Here is a 21105-nt window from a genome sequence, read left to right on the forward strand (position 1 = left end):
CAGACTCTGAATGCACCAGTGGGACGGAGGGCGAGGGGAGCTTCACGTCGGCCACCGGATCACCAAGCAGCGACACAGACTCGTCCGCCGATGGCAGCTCCCCAGTGGTGGCGGCACCATCTGTGCGCCCCACTTCTACAGGTACAGCCGCCACCTCCCCTACCAGCACCGCCCTGCCAGCAGCCCCTCAGCGTTCGCCCCGTGCCCGCTCACCCAGGAGGGTGGGCATCACCCTCGCCCCAGGCACCTCAGGCCCTGCCCCTGTCACCCCTGCTGCCCTCAGTGAGGAGGCCATTGACCTCCTCAGGTCACTCACTGTTGGGCAGTCTACCATTGTGAATGCCATCCAGGGTGTAGAAAGGGAGTTGCAACACGGTAATGCATTCCTGGAGGGCATTCATTCTGGTCAGGCTGCCCTTCAGCGAACCCTGCAATCTCTGGCCTCAGCACTGATGGCAGCCATTGTCCCTGTGTCCAGCCTCCCCCCTCCAACTTCCTCCACCCAGACCCAATCCCCTGTACCCCAGCCCATCCCAAGCACACCTACAGACCAGCATGCACACAAGTCAACACACACAAGTAGCTCAAGCAAACATAGGCACCACACACACCACAAGCACTCACACAAGCCTCACCCGCATACAGACACAGCAACATCCACTGTCTCCACTGTGTCCCCCTCCTCCTCTTCTCCCTCCTCCCTCCCAGTCTTGTCTACACACACACCTGCATGCACCACATCTACAGGCACTAGGACTCGCACCAGGACACCCAGCACCACAAGCCGCTCACCTGCACTCACCACCTCCACTGCCATTTACACGTCCCCTGTGTCCTCTCCCAGTGTGTCTGTGACGCCCCCTCCCAAAGTACACAAACGCCGGCAATCACTCACCCAACATCCATCCACCTCACGCCAGCCTCCAGTATCTGCACCTGCACCCAAAACACCTAAAGTGACACCTCCTACAACCACCTCCTCTTCATCCACTCCCAGAGCCCCTTCAGCTACCCATCCCAGTGTCCGTCAGAAACTGTCCCTATGTCAAATTGACCTTTTTGCCCCCACCCCCCCCCTCCAATTCATCAGTCCCATCGTAGCGCCTCAGCCAAAAAGCCTCCAGTACCAGTGGTGCATGTGCCAGGTTTTTGGAGTGCACCGTACACCAGGGCAGGCAGTAGGACCCAGAGCCAAGGCACTGGCAGCCCACCCCCTGTAAAGGCTCTGAAATTGGGGAGTGGACGACGGGACCGTGTCAAGACTCCTGGTGGGACAACAAGTGAAATGGGATCCAAGGCGATTGGTGAGTCAGCTGTAACTCCAAAGAAGGTGGGGAAGGTTCAGAGGAAGTCTCCCCAGCCTGTTGTGAGTGTCACGGCGGAGAAGTGCGCCATCATTTCCGGCGGTCCAGACACAACCGCCAGCACCGGCGTCACTGGTCCAGAGACCACCGCCGGAGTCAGTGCCCAGGAGGGCCCACGTATCGTCACTGGTTAGGAGACCACCGCCAGAGTCACAGCCCAGGAGGGCCCAAGTATCGTCACTGGTCAGGAGACCACCGCCACCACCAGAGTCACAGCCCAGGAGGGCCCAAGTATCGTCACTGGTCAGGAGACCACCGCCACGGCCAGAGTCACAGCCCAGGAGGGCCCAAGTATCGTCACTGGTCCAGAGACCACCGCCGGAGTCACAGCCCAGGAGGGCCCAAGTATCGTTACTGGTCCAGAGACCACCGCCGGAGTCACAGCCCAGGAGGGCCCGAGTATCGTCACAGGTCAGGAGACTACCGCCGGAGTCACAGCCCAGGAGGGCCCGAGTATCGTCACTGGTCCAGAGACCACCGCCGGAGTCACAGCCCAGGAGGGCCCGAGTATCGTTACTGGTCCAGAGACCACCGCCGGAGTCACAGCCCAGGAGGGGACAGGATGCCACAGCCCCGCTGTCCAATGATGGAACGTCATGCCACACACTAATGTCCAGTGTGGAGATCGTCATGCCACACACCAATGTCCAGTAAGGAGATCGTCATGCCACACACCAATGTCCAGTAAGGAGATCGTCATGCCACACACCAATGTCCAGTGTGGAGATCGTCATGCCACACACCAATGTCCAGTAAGGAGATCGTCATGCCACACACCAATGTCCAGTGTGGAGATCGTCATGCCACACACCAATGTCCAGTATCAGAACCGTAATGTCAAAGCACCGCTGAACAGGGCAGAGACCGCCATGTCAAAGTACCGCTGAACAGTCCTGAACCGCCATGGCAAAGCACCGCTGAACAGGGCAGAGACCGCAATGTCAATGCACCGCTGAACAGTCCTGAACCGCCATGGCAAAGCACCGCTGAACAGGGCAGAGACCGCCATGTCAAAGCACCGCTGAACAGTCCTGAACCGCCATGGCAAAGCAATGCTGAACAGGGCAGAGACCGCCATGTCAAAGCACCGCTGAACAGGGCAGAGACCGCCATGTCAATGCACCGCTGAACAGTCCTGAACCGCCATGGCAAAGCACCGCTGAACAGGGCAAAGACCACCACATCAAAGCACTGCTGAACAGGGCAGAGACCGCCATGTCAAAGCACCGCTGAACAGGGCATGCACCGTGTAGGAATGAATGTACCGCCACATCAGGCATCCTTATCCCATGTGCAGCTGGGACAGTGACAGGACAGGAACTTTCACGGGGAGACTCATCCAGTCTGGGCAGCAGTCCCCCTCCAGAACCAGTGGAGACCTGCATCTACTTGAGAGACTGTGACTTTGCACTCCCCAGGATGGCACAGTGGGCAACCCACCCACTGTAGAGACTTGTGAGACTGTGGGTTTTCACTCCCCAGGATGGCACAGTGGGCAACCCACCCACTGTAGAGACTTGAGAGACTGTGGCTTTGCACTCCCCAGGATGGCACAGTGGGCAACCCACCCACTGTAGAGACTTGAGAGACTGTGGCTTTGCACTCCCCAGGATGGCACAGTGGGCAACCCACCCACTGTAGAGACTTGTGAGACTGTGGCTTTGCACTCCCCAGGATGGCACAGTGGGCAACCCACCCACTTGTGAGACTTGAGAGACTGTGGCTTTGCACTCCCCAGGATGGCACAGTGGGCAACCCACCCACTGTAGAGACTTGTGAGACTGTGGCTTTGCACTCCCCAGGATACATCAATGGGCATGTAGCCCCATCGTGGATCTGGCTTCGCATTCATCTGGCTGAGGTGCCCCCCCTGCCCTTCCCCCTGAGGTGCCTGTAGTATTTCTATCTGATGCCCCGGCAGTGTTCTCTCGGATTTTGGTCAGGTATCTATTGTGGGCCTCGCCCATGCATTTTTGGACTGTTGGTGCACGGACATTGTTGTGTACATATCTGCACTACTTCTTGTATTGTATATATAATTATGAGTGATTTAGAGATATATATCTGTATATTTTTGTATGACATGTATATTGGCACATTACAATGTTTGACCGAATTTCGCATTGTCTTTGCATTCTTCCGGGGTGATTGTGGGTTGTTAATGTGATATTTTTTACTGCATTGGTGTGTATGTTGTAATATGCGAGGGTGGGGGTGGGGGTTTGCCTCCCCCCTCCCCCGTGTCATAGATGCAGTACTCACCGGTATCTTCTGCGCCTACGTCGCTGGTGGTAGTAAACGAGCAGAAAGACAAGGGCAGGTAGTATTTGGAGTTCTGGGTCCATGGAGTAGTCATTCCTCATGGGATGTGTTGAGGTGAGCGTTTTCCCATAGCAAAAGCTGTTTCTGCCGTGTTTTTATCCACGGTGAATCCGCCCCGGAAAAGGTGGCGGATTGGCCTGTTGTAATAGTGTGGGCGGTACATTGTCTCCCGCCTGTCTGTTGGCGGTAACCGCCGCACTGCCTGCCTGTACCGCCGTGGCGGGCGGTGTGTTAAAGTGGCTGTCTTTGTTGGCGGGTTCCGCCAGGGTCATAATTCAATTTTTTTGTCCGCCGGCCTGTTTGCGGTATTACCGCACCTTTTCCGCCGTCCGCCAGGGTTGTAATGACCCCCAGAATGCCTAATTTAGAATCCCCACGCTGCACTGAAGCAGAGGCTACATCATTCCTGATTTGTAGTTAGGTGGATCCCCAGCTGAATATGATATTTAAAATTCCTACCCTAACAGGCCATCAATCACTGGGCCAGAGGGCAGGGCAACTGTTGATAGATGTCCCTACGTGCCCCTGCCATATGAGGTATGGTGGAGCAGGACTGCATGAAACTCATATTAGCAGCCATGCTCATAGAGAAAATCACTGTCCACCAGTGCCAATGATTTTTTGTTTCACACAAAGAAGCTCCTTCTTTGGAAGTCCGAGTAAAACAATAAACAATGCCAAGCAGGCAAAAAAAAAAGTGGTGTCCACTGGGCGTTCAGGCCTGTCGACAGTGCACGCGGTAGATATAAATCCTCCCCAAACTGCAGGGATCTTTAGGTATGAGCTGTCCTTCATCAGGGGAGACGAACCTAGGGCCTCTGCTGACCTGGTTGGTTGACAGGCCATTCAGAATACAATAGGTGTCTATAGCTGCCAGAAACCTGCATTAAAATATGATATCTCCTATTTGAGAAAATGGGTACATGGCTATAATGGGTTGTTGTACTCGAAGTAGATTGCTGGATTTGTGATTGGATGGATTGCCTGCATCATGTATTAGATTGATTTTAGATTCACTTTAACATAAGATAGGCATCTGTTTTTCCCCAAAGCGTCGTGTTGTTAGAAAAACAATCTTTGAGGGCTTATCAGTCAATTTGCCTGACCATTGCAACACGGCTTTTCTTGCATAAACGTTCTCTTCCATCTCACGGGGCTGACCACAGAGATATATTGAATGAAACCGATTCTGTGCGGTGAACGTAAACAAATGCAGGATAAAGACAACATTCAAATGTGATTTTACCAAGTATCTTAGCCCAATTCGTGCTTATTCGTGCCGCAAGGGTCCTAGTTGGCTTTCAACTTCACCTTCTCTTCCTCAAGACTATTTCCCTCATGCGTCTTTATGCAAGCACTTTTTTAAATAATGTATTTTATCTGATTTATTTTACTGCTACTGCAGAGAAGCTGCATCAGGCTTTCACCTCCTTTATAATGAAATAAACTAAAATGTATGTTCTCACCTGTTACTCTAGTGCTGTATGTTGTATAATTATTACACTGTAATTCAATTGTAAGAATGCACATTTAGTGACATACATCCTCTCATACTGTACCAGTCACTCGGTGAAAATATTCAGTCTTCTCAGCTCTGCCATCCATCATCTAGTAATTTTATATGTGCCACGATTTGCAGGTGTATCACATGGTACTCTTTATTGAATACTCATATTTGTCACACTATACGTGGTCATTCCACACACCACTCTTAGGAGCAAGACCTGGCATGGTCAGATTTCAGAAACAATAGGGGGACTACACCCTGCTGGAACAACACCTTGTCATGCCCCCTTGACTCTCTGTTTGCTCACTGTTCCACTAACTTTACTTTTGCACTTTAACCAATTGCATGGAGGCTGAAGTTTTACATGATGTCATCTAAGTAGAAGCCAATGTATGAATGGGCATGGATACGCCACAGTTCAATGCCACTGCTTATTCCATCCACTTGAACCTGTTAGTTCATTTGTTCATTAGTTCCTCTGTCTTTCAATTCATAATCCAGGCCATCCATGTAAGCCGGCTGTCTGACTGCGTATGTCTTCTGGGGGACTGTAAGCAATTTTGCAAGTAGGTGGTTATTATTTTGGAAGGGGTAACCATAAGTCCCAGCAAAACTCTGCTCAGTGAAGTTATGGCAAAGACCGCAGGATATTCCCTAGAGAAATTCATTTAGGTTCAAGCTATACCAACTATTTTAAAGTCAAGAAGACAACAAGAAACAATTTAGAAAAATAGAGGAACAATTGGCAAAAAGACACAAAACAATTAACCTTAGGTAAGGTAAGTGTTATGAATTTTTTAAGTTTTAAGGCAAAATGTGCCTGGAAAAAGTAAAACGCTGTTGAAAATAAACAGTTTGCAGTTGACTGGGACCTAGGCACAATTTCAGGAAGACCATGAAGGAGTGGAAGTTGAATAGATCATAGGGGTTAACTCAGAGACATAGCTGTGGCTCCATTACCCCGGTTCAATGTTTTATCTTAAGAATTAGCCACTGCTTGTTTTTAAAACTTCCAGTGAGCAAAAGCTGGAAGCTGTACCTGGGCAGGGCTCCATTAAGCCCGAAACACTTACCGCGAAGACCCGCTGAACACATTTTCGGTGCAGCAAAAAGATCTGAGTGGGAAAAACTTGAGTTTCTTATCCACCTAGATTGCAGTCTCTAGGTATTCCTCAGCAATTTGTTGTGGTCTTCCTGAGGTTGAAGAATGATTAATTGACAATTTTCTACAACTGCCGGGAAAGTTCTTTCTGGTTCTGTAGAGCGCAGGTGCTCAGGACAGGCTTCTAAACACCAGTTCTCTATTGAACCATGATTCCTACAAGGTCCGGCCCTCAGTGGTCATCTTGCCACTCTTGGAGTCAGAGGTCCTTCTGCATTTTCTGTCACTGGAGTAGGCAAACATGAGATCAGCTACCTGACCAATGCAGAGCTGTTCCTGCCCATGGATTGCAGCAGGGTCACCTTCCTTCAGATGTTTTTTCCCAGGTCTAGAAATGTTCTGAGGAGGTCGAGCTGAGGTACTATTTTATATTGTGCAGTAAGCAGTGATTGGAGAGTTTTATTACCTAATCCTGTTTACATTCTCACCTCAGCCCCGAACTTCTTTCCTTTACTGCAAACATTCCCAGAAGTTTTAAATCCACAATGTTTTTAATATTCTTCCATCAAAAGGGGCTCTAGCTCTAACTATCCACTCACCTGTTGAGATGACGTGTTCTCTCTGTTGGGACCAAAACTATTTACCCTTCTGGTACAAAAGCCAGAGAGCCTGGGACAGACTTCTTTAAAGGAGCAGATCATGAGCTCTCCTGCTACCTCTGGGTAGCTCTTCTATGTGCAGCACAGGCTACTAAATTTTAATCTTTTGCTTGGTTGAGTTCATATATGTATACCAAAAGTACAAAGCATGTGTTCAAGACTAAAACGTTTGTATGGTATGGACTCATACGCTGATATTTCAAGACAAATATTGAATTACCAAATTATATTAATGCAGATATTGAACAATACTGGAAGGCCCATTGGCAAAGTTTTATCGTTAACATGACTAGGATGTGTCTGATTGCTCATACGTTGATATTTCAAGAGAAATATTGAATACCCAAAATATATTAATGCAGATATTGAATGATAAATAATACTGCATTGAGAAGACTTATTACTAACATTATTACCTAAGTGCTATGGAGCTTTGCAGCTATCGCTTTTATGTATTATCTCTGGAGAAATATTCCAAATTGACAAACCTTTTTGATATTACTGCTGGCAAACCTAGCTTGATGCACTGTGTTAATCACTGCTTATAATTTGTCATACAGTGACCACTAATTTTACCTTGTCTAATTACCTCACTATTACAACTCAGATAATATTTGTTAGTAGCTCAGGATGATTTTCAAATCATAAGTAGCTCTTAGAGAAAAGGATGGAGACCGCTGGCCTATGTATGTCCTGGAAACTATTGGGAACAGATCCTGCCAGACCCATTTGGCACCTTCAGGTCAAGAAATAGGGTGAGGGCTTTTCTTTGTTATATCAGCTATTTCTGTTTCCCTCCCTGATGTATAATCCCTGTTAAGAGGTCAGTTGTTAACAAAAAGCCTACCTTTCTGGGCCCAGAGTCCAGAGCACTGCCCTCTGGAGAGCAGGATAGTTAACTCCAGCCAGGAACGTGTGATAGGTGGTGAGATGAGTGGCTAAATTGGTTGTAAGCCATTTCTTGCTCCGCAAGAAAAAGGTACATTTTTGTACATTTATGTTTCCATTACATTTTCAAAATATACTTTCACAAATAAATTAGATTTTTTTAAATGAAGTGGAAATTACCTTTGACTCATTTTGGTATCATTTATGCATGCAAAAATATAAATTGAACATTTTAATTATACCTATGTCAGTTCCAATTTAGCTTAACCTACACAGAGCAGGGGCAGCTCCTTTGCAATGGTGAAGGAGCGTAGCCCCCCTGGCTGAGCCAGCAGCTGAAAATAAAATAAATGAACTATTGTTTTATTTTCTGCTGCTGGCTGAGCCAGTCTGTGAAGAGAGGGGCGGGGCTGGGCCACGGGAGGTAGGGGGGGGGTAGGAAAGAGGGCACCATGTACGTTTGGCCGGCCATCTCAGGCTGGCCAAACACACATGCACACTTAGGTTTCTCCAATCCGGCTGCGTTGCACAGCCTCATGGTTGTGTTTGAGTAGCCGCCCTCCGTCTCTGACCTTCCCTGTCCCTCCCCTTGAGATTTGCGGTGGCCAGCACTGGCATAGAGCTTTTCTACATCTACTTTGAACACCCACCCCCCATGATAACTATTAAATCTCCATATGCTTAGGAGTTTCCATCTGTGACAAGCCCATTTTTCTAAAATGAGCAGCTACTGGCTACGGTAAAACTGAGTTCACGGTGCTTGATAGGATAAAGGATTCTTGTTAGCCCTGGCATCCTTGACATAGTCTCCCCTATCTTTTTGCATCTGCTTCCTGTGTTTTTGACAGTGTGCTGGACTTTGTTTGCTGGTTTTGGTACCCTGGGCACTTTACCACTGCTGACCAGTTCTAAAGTGCAAGTGCTCTCTGTGTAAACTGTAACTGTAATTGGCTTTTCCATGACTGGCACATTTGATTTACTACTAAGTCCCTAGTAAAGTGCACTATACGTACCCAGGGCCTGTAAACTAAATTCTACTAGTGGGCCTGTAGCACTGATTGTGCCACCCACATGAGTAGATCTATGAACATGGCTCAGACCTGCCATTGCACTGCAGTGTCTGTGTGTGCAGTTTTAAACTGCCAATTCGATCTGGCAAAGGTTCCCACTTGCCAGACCCAAACCTTCCCTTTTTGTACATGTAAGGCACCCCTAAGCTAGGCCCTAGATAGCCCCATGGGCAGGGTGCAGTGTATGTTAAAGGTAGTACATGTACTGATGTGTTTTCCATGTCCTGACAGTGAAATACTGCCCAATTCGGGTTTCACTGTTGCACGGCCTATCTCTTTCAAAGGTTAACATGGGGACTGCCTATAAATATCCTTTTAGTCCAGTTTCCCATTGGGAGCAGATAGAGACAATTTAAAAATACATCTTTTGGTAAAGTTGTTTTTTAGATTTATCAGTTTAAAAATGGGCATTTTCTTGCTTAACCATTCTGTGCCTCTGCCTACCTGTGGAATCCATGTCTGGGTCAGATTGGCAGTTGAGCTGTTTGTGAATCCCCTCTAGACAGTGACACAAAGGGAGCTGAGGTGTGTCCTGCATATTCTGAGGAGTGTTCCTGGGCTAGTGTGGAGGGAGGAGCTGACACCTGCACCTGAAAGGGCTGTGCCTGTCCTCACACAATGCAGTCTCCATTCAACTGCAGAGTGTCTGGGGCCAGGCCTGGGCAAGACAGGATTTCATGAACAACAGAGACTTTCCTTTGAAGTTCGCCTACTTCAAAGGCAGAAATGAGTATAAGTAGTGGACCCACAACCTCAGATTTTTGAAACACTTCTGGATCAACAGTAACCTCTGCCAAGGAGAAGAGCTGAAGAGCTGTAGGAGGAATACTGCCCGTTTGCTGTGTGTGCTTTGCTGGGTTGGGCTGCAGTTGCTGCTTCTGCCTTAAAAAGAACAAAGCTTGGACTCAGCTGTGTTTCCTGCTTGTGAAGAATCTCCAAGGGCTTGGACTGAGCTTGCTTCCTGTTCTGAAATCTCAGGGACATCAAAGACTTCATCTGCCAGTGCCTGGGCTCTTCTGCTGAGAGTCCTGACTTCCTACGTGGTGCCAAATCTAGACACTGGGCCCTTGAAAGTGGAAGCTAGTAACGTGCGAGGGAAAATCTACACACCACTGTGTGCATGTGAGAAAATTTGACGCAGTGCCTGTCCCGCAGCTCGAAAGTTGAAGCACCTTGCCTCACGGCTGGAAAACTGACGCAGCGCCTGTACTCAACATGGACCCTTAGCACAGTGTATCGGAATTTTCCACGCATCGACCCTGGCCGTCACAATCTTCAACATCACCACCCAGACCTGAGGCTGTTTGTCCGGAAATTGTCACATCTCTTCCCTGGGTGGAAAGAATCGATGCATCTCTTACCCGGCAGAGAAAGAATCGACGCCCAGCCTCACTTGGAAGTAAGGAATCGACGCATCTCTTTCTTTTCTGACGCATGATCACACTCATTGCTTTATTTTTGACGCACACCAGGTACTTTGTGCTAAAACAACACATCCATTGATTTCTATGGATTAATATTCTTTTTACTTTAAAAATTCATATCTTTGCTTGTGTATGTTGGATTTTTGTCGTTTTGGTCTTCTTTGATTTTGATAAATATTAGCTATTTTCTAAACTGGCGGGAGTCCTTTTGTGGTGTTTTCACTGTGTTACTGTGTGTGTTGGTACAAATACTTTACACATTGCCGCTGAGGTAAGCCTGATTGTTTGTGCCAAGCTACCAAGGGGGTGAGCAGGGTTTATCTGAGCTGGGTATCTCCCTTACCCTGACTAGAGTGAGGGTCCCTACTTGGACAGGGTGGAAACTGACTGGCAACTAAAGACCCCATTTCTAACACTTAGCTACCCCAGTTGCATTATAACTACCTCCATGGCATAGGTGAGCTCCCCAAAGTATTCAGTGATGTTGAGGATTTTATGATACAGCCACTGTGTCATTTCCTATGTCTGGATTGCAGATGCACAGCAATTCTGACACATTTCTGCTGTTGCATTGCGAAAACCCACGCTATGTCACACAGTAGTATGGTGATAAATACTACTTCGTTATGGTTGTGCAGGATTTTCCATGGAACGCCTATATGGCATATATTAATTCCTGCGTGATGCAGCAGAATCCGGTGCATTTTTTGCACAATACATTTGTGAAAAAACAATGGATCTGTGCTGTTGCATTATTTCCTAAATGTGACTTACCACCTGTGTCACCTTTGCGCTACACTACGTGGCACAACACCAATGCTAGCCCTTGATAAATTTGCCCTTCTATACTAAAATTATTTTCAGGGTTTAGCCTTGAATAATCAACTCATAACACTAGAGCACACTCTATATGGTAATTCTTCGTGCCTACGGATTCCAGTAAATTCTTTCTATTGGGATAATGTTTTACCCGCCTGTGTGACTGTTGTTAAATGTAAAGGTTTGAGGGAGGGCACTGAGGTGTTCAGGATAATAACGTCGTAAACGGCCCATAACACAGCTTTAGCCTGTGCACAATTAATCATTTTAGCTCAGGTTTGTCCACCCACAATAGAACATCTGAGCTGCTTATCCCACAGTCAATACCAAGAGACACGTCACTGTTGAGTCTTTTGAAATCGCAAAGAAAGACTTGCTGCACATGAAAGCATTACAGTTTCCTTGCAAACTACTAACAGCTGTCCTTTGCATTCCTATCTGCAACAGGGCACAGGATTTCATAGCAGCTTTGTTGGTGGTCCCATGGACAACATGTGGGCCCAGCCTTTGGAGGAAGCTTCAAAGTTTCACGCACACAGTGTCACCCTTGTGAATTATTAACGCGCCTTTGTTTCCCGTTGTCAAAGACATGAATCTCTCTAATACCCTTCAGCAAATGCAACATTTGCATGTTAAGGGAGGGACTCTGTTCCAAGCATTTTTTCTTTCTGAAGTATTTGCGATTCCACAGATTCTGTCTGAATCTCCCACTGGATCGTGTTGATGAGGGAAGTTCGGGTTAACGATGGGAGGTTTCTTTGGAAAAGAAGAATTACTTTGTAAATTCCTGCCAAACATGATTGGATGGAAGTCCTACACAACCCCTTGTGCCCCTTTAAGAATACTATTAAAAAATGCACACGACTGAATTTGGCATTTGATGGATATGGTTTAAATGTATTCAGGGTCAGGTTGGAACAGAAATGAGGCCCGGCAGCAAAATGAAAGTGGCACACATTAATGATGTAGATAACTAGAGAAGTGGCCTATGTTTGCTAATAGGGTCAGTTTTGATCTTGTAAAGGCACGCTTTATACATTTTTAGAAAGTATGTAAGACTGCATGGATCTGAACTTGCTGCAGGCAATGTTTGTTTTAGTATTAGGGAAATCAACAGTAAAAGCGGCCCAGCAGACCATAAAGCAGGCCCATAAAGAGGCAAAAAATGGCCACCACAATAACCTTTCAGTCCAGGCAGTCGGACACTGCCTGCTTGCCTTATTGGCCAGCTCGACCCTGGATGAATCTGCTTCATTCTTGTAATTGATCAGCCCCATTTCACTGCAGAGACAAATCAAGATTTTCTTTTTTTTTTCTTTTTTTTTCAGTTTGGGCATAATTTAGGGCAACTACGAATCAAAATTGCAACTCTTCCCTACTTTAATGTCCTCTGCCTGTACTATGACATCGGGACAGTAGCTGCAATCCGATACATTCTAATAACCCAAAACCAGGAAAGAAGTCAGTGGAAACTTAATTGAAGCTATTTGCAAAGTCTGTCTTTTATGCATTCATGCAGAGTGCGTGACTTTGCATTGCCCCAGAAATCATTATCTTTGTGTGATGATCATAACTCTAATATGGGAGAAAGTTGATCGAATCAGACATAGCATGTCATGCCGACCTCGGGTGCCTAATTTGTGCTCCACTAGTGAGGCTGTGGGCACTGAAATAAAGTGCGGGATAAATATTGTTTCTACTATGTATCTAACATAGTTGAAAGAAAGTCTCGAAAGTTCAATAGCACTCGAATGGGGCAATATCACAGTGGCAGATTAAAGGAATTGATCAACTCCCTAAACTGAACTTCAGCCATTTTTGTGCAAAAGGATTGTATTTATTGTAGGTATAGCTTGCTCATATCGATGTTTGCTTGTGACTCATACCTGGTGGATTAATCAGCATACTTATGAACCTCATGCTATATGTTACTCAAACAAAGTCAATATGTCCTCCTCTCCTTGACACAGAGGACACAAGGTCTGGTTACACTAAGAGACACAAAGCATGGGACTCTCCCACCACAGCTTTATACGGTGCACCCAGGACATGGCTATGAGTCCAATGCCCACTATGAGGGCATGCTTGATGAGCCCATCCTGGTCGCAGAACAGGTTCTGGACTTTGCCTTACCAGTGACAGGACTTAGGATCTGCGTTTTTGCAGTAATAGCATGATGCCATTGCCAAAGTAATACTCAAAAGACAAGCTTTCATCACTCTCGCAGGGCCGGGTTCACACTAGTTAACATTCCCATGCCAACAATACCACTCTGAGTCAGCAAAGTGAACAGATATAGGCTACTAGAAGTGTGGTTCTAAAAATTCTGGACCCATGTAATTTACTTTGCCACAGCAGTACGATTTTAGTATCAAAAGACCGATAATGACTAGTACACTAAGCATGAGCATTTTCGCTCAATTCCAGCAGCGTTTTCACCTCGAAATCGCCATTTTCGTCCTGCACTCGTGGCTCCCATTTTATACACGGCAGCCATTTTTAAAAGTTGCCCTCACATAGGCTTATAATACAGTCAGATTTGATTCCAAGGACACGTACACCTTGATTGACTTTTCTCTGACCTGGGCAAGCTGGAACCATTGCCTCAGGCCAAACCTGTTTGGTCAGTCCCTCTCCCAGTGGCCGAATCAGATAGCATCAAGGCACACCATGCCATAAAACCCTTATTATCGCTCACACACCCTGCCTAATCTTGCTCACACCTGCACCTGCTCTTTTCTTCTTCTTACTTTACGAGGGGGAGGTGCCCGTTTTTATTGGGGGTCCACACTTATCTGATGTAAAATACTAGGCCTTGCCGGGTAATTTATTATGGGTTGGATGACATGAAATATGAGGTTTCATCATGACACTGTTTTTTCCTTTGTAGTGAAAACATGTGAATGACCAACCAAAATGTCAAGAATGTTTGCCTGAAGCTTAAAAAACTGTATATAAAGAAACCTGATTTTGCATTGACACACAGTCTCCTGAGAACATACAAACCGTGCTGTTGTACTTCTAGGACGCTTGTTACGTGGTTGCAGCCAATAAATTCGATCTTTGACTTCACCTAGAAGACTCTGAGTTTCTGTGGTCTGAATCAGGAAAGTACCCGAGGTCTTTGGGTGTACCCTGGCACCGCTGGGTTACCGGATCAGTACCGGTTCTGAAAAACCCAGTACCTCAGTTGGCGCCCAACGTGGGGCGATACCAGCGGTACCGGTCCAAGCCTGAGGTCCGTGAGGAGCTTCGTGTGAAAATTCTGGAGGAAGGCCGCCACTTCATCGACCCCTGCATGTCGACGTGGTCCGAAAGTCTTTGCTGCGAGGTTCCCCGCTTCCCGACGGCTACGAAGGACTGCTGCCCTGGCTATCGCCCTGATTTGGACCCTTGATGTTTGGTAGAGCGAAACGATGAGACGAGTCTTCTGGTGACGTCATCGATATTTTCAGTTAAGTATCAGTGGAGCGTCTCCCAGTCCTTAGTTGGACACTTGGTTTGGTCCTTAGTTGGACATTTGGTTTGGTATCCCTTCGGGATCACTTTGATTTGGAACTTGCAAGTACCAAAGCCGAAGGACTCATGTATTCACGAGACTATCGTAAACGATAATCCTTTGAAGTTTGAAGCTAGACTAGTTAGCGAAGATGCCTGGTCTTAGCAGACTTGGAAATTTGTTTTGTCTTGGTTGTAAAAGGGACTCCCGGTTGGAGGACTCATGTCCGGTTCCTCCGATTGGAACTCCAACCTATGAACTATATGTGAAGCACGGAGTAGGCCCCATCACATATAATGAAGTATGGATCCGTTACACCAGAAAAGATGGTGTTTTAAAATGGCCCCAAAATGGTAGCTTTGACACAGAAATCTTAGATAACCTCGAAGTTAGACTTTTTAAGAAGAAAGCCCGGCCGGCAATGTTTGATTCTTTCCGCTTATGGCGTAAGGAAGCCAAGCAAAAGGAAATTAAATTAGCTAAGAAAAATAAGAGAGAAAAAGGTATTTCGATTATGCAAGCTGCTATACAGTTTAAAGATAACGAAGTAGAACAGTTGAATGAGCAGTTGCATAGGCGACATAAAATGACAGTAGATAAATGCTATCCAGTTTTGCTGCCTCTTCAGCAAGATGCAGCAAAAGACTCTGAAAAAGATCCCCTAATGTCGAATTTGCTAAGTTCGCCACCACCCTATGCACAGAATGCCACGGCACCTCCGCAACCTCTAGTTGCACAACCAGTGGTTGCATTGCCTCCTGCTCCTCCCCAGCACCCACCAGCTATTCTTCAGTTGGTTCCTATTCCTCCGGTGCAGCCTCCTCAAGGGCCACCGGCTTTGACATCTGCTCTGCCTTTACTTCCTACAACTTTGACTACTATAGCGACTACCACTCCTGGTATTGTTTCTGACACTGCTTCTGTCTCTGCCTTGTCTCATTCTGTTTTTCCTCCTGTTCATTTGTCAACCTCTCCCTCTATCCGTCAGAGAATGACAAACACTGTGACTAGTCTTTTATCCCCTCTCTTTGGGTCATTAGCTACGACCCCAGTTTCAGAGTGTAAACAATTGCGTAGCCAATTGCCTGATGGTATGGAGAAAGAGACGCTGAATTATTTGGCGCATAAATGGGTTACTGAACCAGCGAGATATGAACTAGAGTCTGTTATGGATGTCTTCCATCAGTGGGAAGAACCGAAACAGAGATACGTTTTTGAGAAAATGTGTACTTTTCTTTCTGAGAATTTAGAGGAAAATGGTTTGGAGCCCAATCCGCCTAAGTTGTGTCGTGTACGGTTCGATTTTGCGACAGGTTTGATTGTGGGTTCAGACGTCGAGAAAGCAGTTGCGATGTTATTGTCGTTTAGGACTGAAGGTGTTTCCAGGTTATTGTTTAAATATGATTCTTCGGCTAAAAAGAAAGGGAAACAGTACCCCATGAGAGAAGTTCCCCCACAGTGGAGGGAAGGGGACCCAAATGCTAATCCACCTGTCCTGCCTCATTTTCAGCGTGTATGGGTACACGTTCCATGGAAGCGAGCTGAAGTTTTAGCCTTTAAGCAGACATTGCCTGATCCCCGTAAGAATCCTACAGGGTATTACAAGGAATTGTCACAGACTGCGGGGTCTTGCATTATGAATTTAGCTGACATAGACATGTTGTTTGGGAATGTTGTTCCACAGCCTTTATGGGGAAAGATTCGCCATACAGACTATGCTCAAGAGTTAGGTGACACATGGGCTAATATTGCTGCTGCAGATGCCCGACAAATTGGTGGTGCTAAACCTGAGCCTTTAGTGACAGAGCTTCCTGGTAGGATTATTGATTACATGAAAACTATAATGCCTGCGATGCGTGTAAACTGGGATAAATTGTCTGCATGTAAGCAAAAGAAAGAAGAAACGGTATCAGATTTCTTCACCAGGTTTGAAGAAACGTTTGTGGACCACAGTGGTCAAGATATGAGCACGGAAGGTGGTCAACGTTTGTTCGTCGATAAATTTGTGCATAATCTGCTTCCTGAGTTGTGTAAAAAGTTAAAAGACTCAGAAAGTTCTTGGGCAGTTTCCTCTTCAGCACAGATATTGGCTACTGCACAGTACTACGAAAATAGAGATAAAGATGAGAGAGATAGAGTAGAGAAGAAAACAAAAGAATTGAAAACTAAGGTTCTGTTACAACAAGCGTACCCGCCACGTGGTGGTCAGAATAGTGGTGCACAGAACAACTATCAGAATAACTATCAGCCCCAACCGTTTCAGAGAAACTCGCAAAGAGCCGAGTATGCTCAACCACGTATCCCAGTAGGTCCCAATCAGTGTTCATATTGCAAGGAAGAGGGTCATTTCAAGTATAGTTGCCCTGCTTTGCTACAGCGCGCAAATGGTACTTCTGGTTTAAGAGGTCGAGGTGTTCCACTAGCACCTAGAGGAAGAGGACGTGGATATGTTCCCCAGAGCGCGCGCCCATTCCTCCCTCAAAACTCAATGAACAGATTTGATCAACAGGTTAATGCATCTGGTAGGACGGCTCAGTACTATACTGATGATTACTATACAGAGGATGAGCATTTGGACAGTAATGATTGCTAGGACAGCCATAGACAAAGAGAGGGAGTTGTTTCAGTTCCAGTAGATCAGAGTGGGCCTTATGTTAAGGTGATTGCATCAGGTGTGTCAGAACCTTTTCTGTTGGATACTGGTGCTACCAAGAGTTCTATTATGCACTCAAAACTCCCTGGCGCACCTTTGTCTGGCGAAACAAATGTATCAGTAGGGTTTTCCGGCGCCCCAGTTAGAAATCCGATTTCTAACCCTATATCTCTTTCTGTTGGACCTTGTAAATTTGAAACACCCCTTATTTTGACGACAGGTTGTGGCGAGAACTTGTTAGGATTAGATCTGTTAAAGAGATTGTATGCGACATTGTATTGCTCTCCTTCTGGAGTGCAACTCACATTGGGTAAGAAAGTGGTTTCACCAATGTATTTGTCAAAGGACAGATTTCCACCAGAATTTTCGTCTCTTCCTAATACTCTTTGGGCTACTGGACCTAATGATGTAGGTCTTTTGGAAATTCAGCCATATGTGATAACATTAAAAGCCAATGTTAAAATGCCACGTATTCCCCAATACAAGATCTCTAGTGAAGGGGGAAAAGCGTTGTTGGCAATTATTCGTGATCTGATTGAGAAGGATGTAATTGAAGAGACAAGAGGCAACGTTTGCAATAGTCCTGTTTTGCCTGTCTTGAAGCATACTGACCCTACTCAGCCACCTGTTTATAGGTTTGTAATTGATCTTAGAGAGGTGAACAAAATAGTTGTGCCACAGTTTCCAGTCGTCCCCGATATCACTGCATTGTTGACAATGATTCCAGCTTCAGCCACTTGGTTTTCAGTAATAGACCTGAAAAATGCTTTCTTGGGCATCCCTATTGCAGAAGAGAGCAGGGACATTTTTGGCTTCAATTTGGGAGGACGAAGCTTCAGATTTAAGAGAGCTCCTCAAGGCTATTGTGAAAGTCCATCTATCTATAGTCAGGCTTTGAAAGCACAACTTGATACTCTTATGTTACCTGATGGCGCCACTCTCATTCAATATGTCGATGATTTGCTAGTTGCCGCAGATTCTAAGGAGATCTGCAAAGAAGCAACATTGTCATTATTGCGTCATTTGTCTGATTTACACCACAAAGTGTCCCTTTCAAAGTTACAGTATTGTCAAAAAGAAGTGACCTATTTAGGTCATCTCTTTTCGAAGGAGGGAAGGCAACTGACCCCAGAGAGAATCAGGGCTGTTGCAGCAATGAGTGTGCCAAGAACACAAAGAGAAGTGCGTGCTTTCTTGGGTATTACATCATATTGCAGACAATGGATACCTAATTTTTCGTTAATAGCCAAACCCTTGGTGGCATTAACTTGTAAAGATATACCAAATCCCGTCCCATGGTCTGAAGATTGTCAGAAATGTTTTGTCGAATTACGTGATGCATTATGTTCAGCTCCTGTGTTGGGTACCCCCAACTACAGCAAGCCTTTTACATTGTATGTCCATGAGAAAGAAGGTTGTGCGTTAGCAGTTTTGACACAACAGTTTGGAGACAGGGAGCGTCCATGCGCCTATTTCTCTTCAACCTTAGACCCAGTAGCTAAGGCACTACCGAGCTGCTTAAGAGCGGCAGCGGCAGCTGCTGTTTCTATCCGACAGTCTGCTGGTTTAGTGATGAATAACACATTAATCGTAATGGTTCCACATGCAGTGGACACGTTGTTAAACAGAACCAAGACACAGCATTTAACTAGTGCTCGATTGTCAGGTTACGAGTTGACATTGTTAGCAAGCCATGTACATATAAAAAGATGCACTACACTTAACCCAGCTACGTTATTGCCAATTGTGACGGAGTTAGATACTTCTGAACAACATGATTGTCTCCATAGAACAGAAGAAGAAACGAAAGGGAGAATAGACCTTCTGGACACTCCCATTGCAAAGAGTGATGGTACTTTGTGGGTGGATGGTTCATGCTTTAAGCTCCCGAATGGTGACACGACTGCGGCGTATGCTGTGACAACTTTGTGTACGATTGTTGAAGCTGCACGTATCCCACATAATTCAGCCCAAGCAGCTGAGTTAATAGCCCTAACAAGAGCATGTACATTATCAAAAGGAATGAAAGTGACTATCTATACCGTTAGCCAATATGCGTTTGGTGTGGCCCATAGTTTTGGGCGTTTGTGGAAGGAACGTGGGTTCCTGACCTCGCATGGAACTAAAATACAGCATGGTCAGTTGGTAAATGAGCTCCTTGATTCACTTACTTTACCGTTGCAAGTTGCGATTGTGAAGTGTAGCGCACATAAAAAGGTGACTGATGATGTTGGTCGTGGGAATGCATTTGCTGACGAGGTCGCAAAAGAAACGGCAAGGAATGTGATGAGCCGAATGTATGTCGCGGGCCCTGCAAGATGGATTGGTGATGTTGGAATGTGTGAAGACACGATAGAAAGCGTGAAATCGATTCAAGCTGAAGCCACAGAGAGAGAATTGAGTGTGTGGAGAGAAAGTACGGGTAAATTGGATGCGAATGGTTGTTGGGTCGAGTTGTCAGAACATCAAAGATGGTTGCTACCCGATGCGTATGTGCTTTCAGTAGTTACAATGGCTCATGGAATGGCTCACATCAGTGTGAAAGGGATTTGTAAGTTGTTGGCCCCAGTATGGCAAAATGCAGGAATTCCCAAGTGCGCAGAAAATGTGGTTAAAAATTGCATGGTATGCTTGAAACACAACCCTGGTAGAGGAACCCCAACTCCAGCTGGTCATTTTGCACCTCCTACGTATCCGTTTGAGGTTTTGCAGCTAGATTTCATCCACATGGAGAGGTGCAACAACTTAAAATACGTACTCGTTGTTGTTTGTGCCTTTTCAAGATGGGTGGAAGCCTATCCCCTAAAAGACAATACTGCGCTATCCACAGCCAAAGCCCTTGTGAAAGGGTTCTTCCCTAGATTCGGAATGCCGAGAATGATCTGGAGTGACAATGGAAGTGAATTTGTGGGTCAAGTGATGAAGAAAGTATGCGAAGGGCTAGGCATAAACCAAAAGTTTCACGCTGCAAATCGCCCCCAATCAGCTGGATTAGTGGAGTGCTATAATGGCACTATAAAGCTAAAATTGGCCAAGATACAAGCGAGCTCTGGTCTCAAATGGCCTGACGCTCTACCCTTAGCACTCCTATCAACCAGAATGACTGTGCATTCATGAGTGAAACTTAGTCCTTATGAAATAGTCTTTGGACGCCCGGCCAATATATGGGGAGTGCCTAGGCCCAAGAAGTTTAGCGAGATAGAGCATCCTGTTTTGCTTGACTATCTGTATGAATTGACGGCTAAATTGCGTGTCTTACATCAACAGGTCCACGACACCCTGCCTCCGGTCTCTGAATCTCCAGGTCATCCCATTGAGCCTGGATCCTGGGTTTTAATAAAGAACTTTCAGCGAACCAAAAACGAGCAGCCCAGGTGGACCGGACCGCACCTCGTTCTTCTCTCCACAAGATCAGCTGTTCGAGTAGAAGGGAAGAAACACTGGATCCATGGGACCCATTGCAAAAGGGTACCCCTACCTCTGCCATATGACCGGTGGGTCCAGGAAGGTGTCGCCGACTCAGAGACTGAAACCGTGCCACGTTTTCTGCCTTTCAGCGATGCACGAATAAAAGGAACACTCACTGAGAAAGAAAGTGATGACATTTTACAATCAGCAGTATCACCGTCAGTTCGATTGGACACTACAGAACCTGAACTCTTTTTTCAGGACCACACGATACCTGGGACTAACCGTTATAATCTACGACCAAGAATAAAGGACAAATAAAACAGTTTACTTTTCTTCCCTTTAGCAAAGTTCTCCAATATGGAAAATTATTTTTGAATGACTTTTTGC

Source organism: Pleurodeles waltl, chromosome 3_1, assembly GCF_031143425.1.
Source record: "Pleurodeles waltl isolate 20211129_DDA chromosome 3_1, aPleWal1.hap1.20221129, whole genome shotgun sequence".
NCBI lineage: Eukaryota > Metazoa > Chordata > Amphibia > Caudata > Salamandridae > Pleurodeles > Pleurodeles waltl.